Below are 9,769 nucleotides of genomic sequence, written 5' to 3' on the forward strand. Positions count from 1 at the left end.
GCGGCAGGGCGGGCGTCAGGATCACAGGGTGTTACATCACAGGGATGTGGTGTTGCGGCAGCTCTTGTGATGTACCTGCCTTCGGGACGGCTGGAGACAATACAGTTGAGAACCACAAAACGTTCAGCATCGTGCAGTGGTTAAGAGCGGCAGACTCTAATCGGGATGTTTCCCCGCTCCTCCACATGAAGCCTGCTGGGTGATGTTGGGCCTGTCACAGTTCTCTCGGAACTCTCTCAGCCCCACCTACCTCTTCAGGTGGTCTGTTGTAGGGAGAGGAAGGGAAGGAGTTTGTATGCCTCTTTGAGACTCCTTACGGTTGAGAAAAGAATGGTATAAATCCAAACTCTTCTCCTCCTACTCTCAAAGGCCCCTTCCGTACATGCAAAATAATGCACTTTCAATCCACTTTCACAATTGTTTGCAAGTGTATTTTGCTGTTCCGCACAGCTGCAAAGTGCATTGGAAGTGGACTGAAAGTGCATTGTTCTGCATGTGCGGAAGGGACCGAAGATAGTTTCAGAAGGTAGCAATTTCCATCCACTTTGCAGCTGGATTTTACTGTGCGAAATAGCAAAACCCACTTGCAAACAATTGTGAAAGTGGATTGAAAGTGCGTTATTCTGCATGTGTGGAAGGGGCCCCTGAAAATGCCAGCCATAGACGCAGACCACAGCCACACAGCCTGGAAAACCTGTTAAAAATGTAGACAGCCCTTTTCCATAGTTAAAAACGTCATGTAATCAATTACAACCCCACACCCTGAAGCATATTCATCACAGGCCAAAATGGGGTATGCAGACACAATCAGGAACGCTCGGGTTGAAATTGGAATTTGACGATTACTCAAAATCCCATCCCTCAAAAAATCCGGGGAAACACGGACCAATAGCAGACCTCTTTTCTTCTTGCAGACCTTCAATCTGAAACCTCATATAGCCTTGGTGGCGAACCTTTGGCACTCCAGATGTTATGGACTACAATTCCCATCAGCCCTTGCCAGCATGGCTAATTGGTTCGCCACCACTGTCATATAGAGTTGCCATATTTTCTGCAGCGGCCAAAGTAGATTTAAGGACAGAGTTGATTCAGTGACAATTATTTGCTTTTCAATATATGTATTTTAACTAGCAGTAAAAGCCCCTTTTTAAGAGGCAATAAAATTGGCTCTAGACGGGTGGGAAGGGAAAGTGCCATTTTCTCCAGGGGAACTGATATCTATAGTCTAGAGATGAGCCGTCATTCCAGGGCAGTGGTTCTCAACCTGTGGGTCGCGACCCCTTTGGGGGTCAAACGGCCCTTTCACAGGGGTCGCCTAAGACTCTCTGCATCAGTATTCGCCATCTGTAAAATGGATAAATGTTAGGGTTGGGGGCAGTGGTGGGATCCAAAAATGTTAGTAACAGGTTCCCATGGTGGTGGGATTCAAACTGTGGCGTAGCGCCAATGGGGCTGGGCAGGGCATGATGGGGGTGTGGCCAGGCAATCTGGGGGCGGGGCATTCCTGGGTGGGGCTGTGGCTATGGACGTAGTCGCTGCGCCGGTCCTTGGGCAGGAAACGAATGCACGCAGGCGCAGGCTGTCACGCACGCCGGTGCACCTCCTGCTAGGCTGCTTCAAGTTCTGCGTGCTACTGCTGAGAGGAGGGGCGTAACTAAGGCCAAAATCACGTGGCAAAATCACCAATTAGTAACCCCCTCTTGGCACACACAAACAATTAGTAACCTACTCTCGGGAACCTGTGAGAACCTGCTGGATCCCACCTCTGGTCGCGACCCCTTTGGGGGTCGAACGACCCTTTCACAGGGGTCGCCTAAGACTCTCTGCATCAGTGTTCTCCATCTGTAAAATGGATAAATGTTAGGGTGGGGGGTCACCACAACATGAGGAACTGTATTAAAGGGTTGCGGCATTAGGAAGGTTGAGAACCACTGTTCCCGGGGAACCCTGGGTCTCACCTGGAGGCTGGAATCCCTCCCTAAAGGACTGGGGGAAGATCCATGATCTCAGCTACTGCAAATGAGAAGGCCTCATCAGAAGGGCCAGAGGAGGAGAACTTCGTTGGCATCTGGGTTCGCATAAGGAGTGATGACCATTCCAACAAGTAGCAGCTCAGAAAACACAGCCCGTCATTCCAAATGTGGCCAGAGATTCCAGCGCGCATTCTGCCCCGAGCGCAATTCCCTCACGGAGCAGCAAGCTAATCGGGATCAAATATGCGCCGTACCTCTGCATCCTTTACAAGAATCTTTACGACATCTCTCTCGCCTTCTGACTAAGATATTGTCATGGCCGGCTGTCAACCTCCTCCCAATAACCAGACTGAAACCAGTTTATTGCGTCAGAGTGAACCAACAGGTACATGCAAGAGGTTTTTGGTGGATTGAACATTCCCACAATAAGCAGCTGTTTAGATCCCCCACTAGGCACCCTCTTCCCCTAATGGTTTCCTGGAAAGCAAAAGGGTTCACAGGGTGTACAGTTCTGCCAAGATTAGAGCCCTATTGAGGGCCAGAAGCTGTCCGGCTAGGGAGGGAAAATCTCCCTACAACAGTGATGGCGAACCTTTTTGAGACCGAGTGCCCAAATTGCAACCCAAACCCCACTTATTTATCGCAAAGTGCCAACCCGGCAATTTAACCTAAAAGCTGAGGTTTTCATTTAGAAAAAAACGGTTGGCTCCCTCTTCCTCCGCCCCACCCGCTCGAGCAGGGGCCAGCCTGCTCTAGCCTCCCGCAAGTCCCGCGTGCACCACTCTGTGCTCTCTAGCATCTCTGACTCCTCTGCGCCCCCCTACCCTTGGGCAGCAGCCACCTGGAGCACAGGCACCAGGCACTTCAGCCGAGCCCTCCCTGCTCACCGCGGTGCGTGCACGTCGTGTTCAGTGGCCCAGGCCAGCCTAGATGTGTGTGTGTGTGAGGGGGGTGATTTTCCACCCCCCACATGATGAACTCTGTGTGCACGTGCCCACAGAGAGGGCTCCGAGTGCCACCTCTGGCACCCATGCCAGAGGTTCGCCATCACTGCCCTACAAGTTTCTAAACAAGCCAAGCTCCATCACAGGCAGGGATACTTGGATGCCACTGTCTTTTAGAGTCCCCCGGGTGGCATGGCAAGATCCTAAGGATGGGGTCTTAGAATCATAGAATCAGAGAGTTGGAAGAGTCCACAAGGGGCATCGAGTCCAACCCCCTGCAATGCAGGGACACACAATCAAAGCACTCCTGACATATGATTATCCAGCCTTTCTTTAAAAACCTCCAAAGAAGGAGACTCCACCACACTCTGAGGTAGTGCATTCCACTGTCTAACAGCCCTGACAGTCAGGAAGTTCTTCCTAATGTTTAGGTGGACTCTCTTTTCCTTCACCTTGAATCCATTACTTTGTGTCCTAGTCTCTGAGGCAGCAGAAAACAAGCTTGCTCCCTCTTTGACATGGCATCCCGTCAAATATTTAAACATAGCTATCATGTCCCCCTCCCCCCATCTTCGCTTTTCCAGACTAAACATTCCCAGGATCCACCAGACCATGGCCACACAGCCCAGAAAACCCACCACAGCCAGTTTTAGAAATGGGGGATTTGAGCGGGAAGGATAAGGCCCCTTCCACACATGCAGAATAATGCACTATCGATCCACTTTCAATGCACTTTGAAGCTGGATTTTACTGTGCAGAATAGCAGAATCCACTTGCAAACAATTGTGAAAATGGATTGAAAGTGCGTTATTCTGCATGTGCGGAAGGGCCTGAGCATTTCTATATACCATTATGTGAAGATATCCTGTACATCATTAAACCTTGCTACATTTATCTGAATGTACCTGAGCAATGTTTGGGATTTCTGGAGAGTTTCCACAGAGAGGCACAACAGACTGGCCGCCCCATTATTAAAATAATTTTATGGGAGTTACATCCAAGTTTTTAAGAACATGCAAAGGAGATTTCTTTGTGCCAGGAGAGGGATACTTAGTCATGCCGTACAAAGGTACTCTAGACTTTTTTGTAGCTCTGGTGCCTGCAATATCAGAAGCAACTAAACATAACAAAGGTGCCTTATACTGTGTCAACTCACTGGTCTGTTTAGCTCCATATTTTAAAGGGTTGCCATAGAAGAAAAATTGTCCTGTCCCTTTAACAGAGGCGGACTTGAATATTATTTGTCCGGTGATATTATTTACCTCCAAAGCTTCTACTGCCCATTTCTATAGATTGAGCCTTTGTCAAGAAACAGATCTCCCCCCACCCCGCCCGCTCCCGCAAGTTGTTGGTAACCCTACTTGTTTGTTTGCCTTCCAGTGACTCTTGAGCAAAGAAAGCTTCTCCCCCCCATAACCTCTACCTGAGTCCTTTTAACTGAAACTGGGAAAATTGCCCTGTTAAGATCTCTCTGCAATATTAAGTTGATCAAAAGAGTGGTGCTCATTCCCCACACCATAAAAGCATGAAAGGGGATGATTTGGGTTGGCAAACATAGGCTCATTACGCACATGCAGAATAATGCACTTTCAAACTGCTTTCAGTGCTCTTTGAAGCTGTGCGGAATGGCAAAATCCACTTGCAAACAGTTGTGAAAGTGGTTTGAAAACGCATTATTTTGCATGTGCGGAAGGGGCCATAATGAGAGGAAAAGGTCTGCCTTTTCCCCATGACCTGTATGGCCTTGAGCCGATTCAGGGTGCCACAGAGATTATTGAAAAATCAGCGGATGCACCCAGTCGCAACTGCCTTAAGCCCTCTACAAACAACACGACGATGTACGCATTGTAATCATGCGGAGTGGGACGCTGGCACATGCACGCTGTTGCCCCCAGCCTATGTGCGATCCTTGGCTTGTGAACATGGTGTCTACACGTGTTAAAAGTGTATGCATGTTGTTTATGGCCCCTTCGGCACATGCAGAATGAGGCATTTTCAATCCACTTTGCAGCTGGTTTTCACTGTGCGAAATAGCCAGATCCACTTGCAAACAATTGTGAAAGTGGATTAAAATCATAGGGATGGAAGAGACCCCAAGGGCCATCAAGTCCAACCCCCTGCAATGCAGGGACACACAATCAAAGCACTCCTGGCATCTGCTGATCCAGCCTTTGTTTAAAAACCTCCAAAGAAGGAGACTCCACCACACTCTGAGGTAGTGCATTCCACTGTCGAACAGCCCTGACTGTCAGGAAGTTCTTCCTAATGTTTAGGTGGAATCTCTTTTCCTTCACCTTGAATCCATTACTCCTGGTCCCAGTCTCTGAGGCAGCAGAAAACCAGCTTGCTCCCTCTTCGACATGACATCCCTTCAAATATTTAAACGTGGCTATCATGTCACCCCCTAACCTACGCTTCTCCAGACTAAACTTCCCCAGCTCCCTAAACCTCTCTTCGTAGGGCATGGACTCAAGACCCTTCACCATTTTGGTTGCCCTCCTCCGGACCCTCTCCAGTCTTTCAATATCCCTCCTGAACTGCGGTGCCCAGAACTGTACACAATATTCCAGGGGAGGTCTAACCAATGCAGAATAGAGAGGTACAATTACATCCCTCGATCTTGACACTATACTCCTATTGATGCAACCCAGAATCGCATTGGCTTTCTTGGCCGCCACATCACACTGCTGACTCATATTTAGCTTATGGTCTGCTAAGACTCCCAGATCTCTTTCACATGTAGTTTTGTCAAGCCAGGTGTCACCCATCTATATCTGTGCATTTCCTTTTTTTCTGCCGATGTCTAGTATCTTACATTTATCTCTGTTGAAACTCATTTTGTTTGTTTTGGCCCAGCTGTCTAATCTGTCTAGGTCCGTGGTGGCGAACCTTTGGCACTCCAGATGTTATGGACTACAATTCCCATCAGCCCCTTCCAGCATGGCCAATTGGCCATGCTGACAGGGGCTGATGGGAATTGTAGTCCATAACATCTGGAGTGCCAAAGGTTTGCCACCACTGGTCTAGGTCATTTTGAATTCTGACTCTGTCCTCTGGGGTATTAGCGACCCCTCCTAATTTGGTGTCATCTGGGAATTGAATGTGCACTATTCTGCATGTGCGGAAGGGGCCTCCCTCCTCATAATTGGGAACCCAAGAAAAGGCCATGTTTACGATCAACAGGTTGGAGCTTATGCGCACATGTTCTGTATGTGAATCGATGTCATGCTTATGAGCCAGTGATTGTACATTGGTGGGGGGCCAGTGTGCTTTATGCCCGAATGCCCTCAATATGCATTAAAGCCAGTGCATGTATTGTCATCTGTGGGAGTCTGCAGCATCTCATCTCTTGCTCTCGAGAGCCTGAACTCAGCAGGGTGCCACTAAAGCAGTCTACTATATTAGAAAATAAAATAAATGTGGGGCCAGTGGTGGGATCCAAAAATTTTAGTAACAGGTTCCCATGGTGGTGGGATTCAAACAGTGACGTAGTACCAATGGGGCTGGGCGGGGCACGACGGGGGCGTGGCCGGACATTCCAGGGGCGGGGCATTAATAATTTCTCTGTTACTGTAAAAAACTCTTACTGTAAAAAAAAAGTTCCTAATTTCCAGCTGGTATCTTTCTGTCCATAATTTAAACTCATTATAGCAAGTCCTATCGTCTACTGCCAACAGAAACAACTACTTCTCCTCTAATTGACTGCCTGTCAAATACTTAATACTTTCAAATACTTAATTTTGTTTCTAGAAATCAAAAGAAGGATACTTTCCTTAAACAAGGAACTTTACCATATTTCTAAAACATGTTTTTAAAACAGCCCCACAGGGAGAATTATCCGGTTTTCTACCTTCGCTAACCAGCCACATAGGAAACAACAGGACTTTATGATTTTTGGACCTAATGGAATTTCTAACGGAAAAGCAGACCCAATTAGTAACCCTCTCTCGGCACACACAAATAGTTAGTAACCCACTCTCGGGAACTGGTGAGAACCTGCTGGATCCCACCTCTGTGTGGGGCCCTTTACAACCACTGCATCCAAGATCTAAAGAGATCTTGCTGCAGTTCTATGGGATTGACAGAAAATGAGACCTTCATTGTCAGGCCAATGGACACTTATAACTTTCCGAGCTAAGATGAGGGATTCCGCACCCCCAAATCCCATTGGGATTCAGAAGCGGCCCGAGGGAGGGAGGGAATAAAATAAAAAGGGGCCATGTGGCACAGAAGTCCCTTCCACACATGCAGAATAACTCACTTTCAATCCACTTTCACAATTGTTTGCAAGTGGATTTTGTTATTCCCAAGACAGTAAAATCCAGCTGCAAAGTGCATTGAAAGTGGGATTGGAAGGGGCCTGATTCTTATGCCAGTTGCAAACCCAGTGGTAGTTCTGGGAGATCTCCAGTCTTCAATTCTACCCTAAAACCAAGGTGATGAGCGTCCCGCTTTTGGCCCGGGACAGTCACTCTTTGAAGCAATTTGTCTCAGCGTCGAGGGTTTTTTTTTAATTATCGCATTTTGGAAAGCTGCATTATTACTGCCTTCTGGGGCGTTCCCTGCCCAGTCACAGGTTGAAACGAGGCGCCCAAAGCAATCTTTCAATGGTCACGCGTGCAGCACGTCGCGCCCCACATTAAAAAAAAGGTAAAGTTGGTCACCTTACTCCTACACTAGAATTTTAGAGTGTCCTCCAACATTGCCCCTCAACATTATCACAGTTACACAGGGCCACTAGGGCCTCTTCTGCACATGCAGAATAATGCGCAAATCCACTGTCACAATTGTTTAAAAGTGGATTTTGCTATTCTGCACCCGTGAAGATCCAGTTGCAAAGTGCATTGAAAGTGGATTGAAAGTGCATTATTCTGCGTAATGCGGAAGGGTTAAGACAGAGTTGCCATTCCACTTCAGCCGTCTTTGAGAGTTAAACAGCAACAGCCCATCAAAACGGCTGCTCCTGTTCACATCCTTCCTGTTCTTTTTAGATCTTCCATGTTTGTAATCAGCTCTTCCCTCATGGATACAAAGGAAAGGCGCCTATCCTGTAGGAAGCGAAGTTTTAAGAAATGTATATGGCCCCTTCCGTACATACATGCAGAATAATGTATCTTTTCAATCCACTTTCAGTACACTTTGCAGCTGGATTTTACAGTGTGGACAGCAAAATCCCACTTGCAAACAATTATGAAGAAGCGGACTGAAAGTGCATTATTCTATATGTCTTGGGAAGAAACTATGTTTTAATTTTGTCATTTTATTTGCATTCACCACTCTGAGCTCTTAGTGGACGGGAGAGTGGTTTATAAATCTAATAATAATAGAAATAATAGTGGCAGTAATAATTAAAATTTTGTAGCAGGAGTGTGGAGTTCTATCTGGGTGAGTAGTAATTACAGCGCCAGGCTAGATTATCCGGTTTGAAAACCTGGGACGCACTTGAACTACCCACACGTTGATAAAAGTCTCCATCTGTCAATTACAAAATGCCCGGATCCACACATATATTATGCCGATACATTAGTGTCAACCTAGGATTTTGGGAAGAGCCTGATGCGTATGAAGGTCAACCCCAGCTGAATATCTGGTCTCTGGTGGCTGTGATCTCATAGCATCATCATCACAATATTGTATTTTTCTAACCCTGAAATTTAGCGAAAAAAATGCATTGGAGCTCTATCGTAATGTAGAGCCCTAAATCGCAACTTCTGAGCTTGTGAATAAATCCAGCTCTTGCTCCATTTGCAGTGTAGGGTGATCTCCACAAAGCAGTAATATTAGCCTCATTCCGCTATGCAGAATAATGCACTTTCAAACTGCTTTCAGTGCTCTTTGAAGCTGTCGCGGGCCAGCAAAAATCCACTTGCAAACAGTTGTGAAAGTGGTTTGAAAACACATTATTATTTGCGTGCGGAAGGGGCCTTAGACAACTGCAGAAAAATATCCCTCCTCCCGAACTGTAGAAACTTCAGTTCCATATGCCGCTCCCGAAACACCTATGACTGACCAGCTCAGACGAAGCCGACTTACCTCCAGACCTGGGAGACACTTTCACATCGCAGCATCTTCCTCGAATGGACCGCCTTGAGACAACTGGAGCAACCGCCTTGCTTTCTTATTTCTTTTTTTGAAAGGAGCCACCTGCTCGCCATCACATGCCAAATCCCATAATGAGTGGTTAAGCAACCGCCAACCATCGCCCCAAAATGCCTGCTGGCAAACCGTCGGATTGCAGGAAAAAAGATACTTCTAGATGCTTGCAGAAACCGGCTGAACCAGTCTCGAAAGCTATGTGGGGGGTGGGGTGGGGGTGGGTTGTTGTCCTTTTTTTTTTTGTTTTAGGACGGCATGCAGCACAGTGGTAATCTGCTCAGGAAGGTTGGCCAAGACCCAGGGCGAGAGACATGTAACCCGGTTCCCTCTTAAAGAGCATCCACTCCCCTTTCTGGAAATGACAACTGAGATGTCAGAAAGTTGTCAGGAGAATGAGGGAAAATGATGACAAGACTGCAGCAGCAAATTAAAAGCCTTTGTAAAAGAAGCCCTTCCCAGCGGAGCCTCTGGCTAGGGAGACCAAATGAGAGAGAGAGACAGAGAGAGACCAGGGAGAAAAGAAACCCTATAATTGTTCAAATCTTGCATTATTTTGGTGTATGAACTGTGTAATTTTCACGAGATTCTCCTTTCACAATGTAGAGCAATTTGCTTTCCACGGTTTTTGTTCCTGGGACATTAGTCAGATCAAACCAGCAGCCGTAGTACTCGCACCCTGCTTCCTGGCGCTACCCGACTCAAGATGGCTCATGAAAAGTATCAGGGGACGGTGTTGGGTAGTGGTTAGGAGCAGTG

At 47.1% G+C, this 9,769-nt stretch overlaps 1 protein-coding gene across 1 annotated transcript in view; it reads right to left on the bottom strand.

Moving 5' to 3' along the window:
• The window catches only part of PROSER2 (proline and serine rich 2), a 54,426-nt gene extending 45,459 nt beyond the window's left edge, over positions 1–8,967 (bottom strand). Inside the window, exon 1 of the mRNA XM_048499529.1 lies at positions 8,951–8,967. The gene's annotated coding sequence lies outside the window, so the exon portion shown is untranslated. The remainder of the gene's footprint in view (positions 1–8,950) is intronic.
• Positions 8,968–9,769: the final 802 nt, after the last annotated feature.

This window comes from Sphaerodactylus townsendi, linkage group LG06, assembly GCF_021028975.2.
Source record: "Sphaerodactylus townsendi isolate TG3544 linkage group LG06, MPM_Stown_v2.3, whole genome shotgun sequence".
Classification (NCBI taxonomy): domain Eukaryota; kingdom Metazoa; phylum Chordata; class Lepidosauria; order Squamata; family Sphaerodactylidae; genus Sphaerodactylus; species Sphaerodactylus townsendi.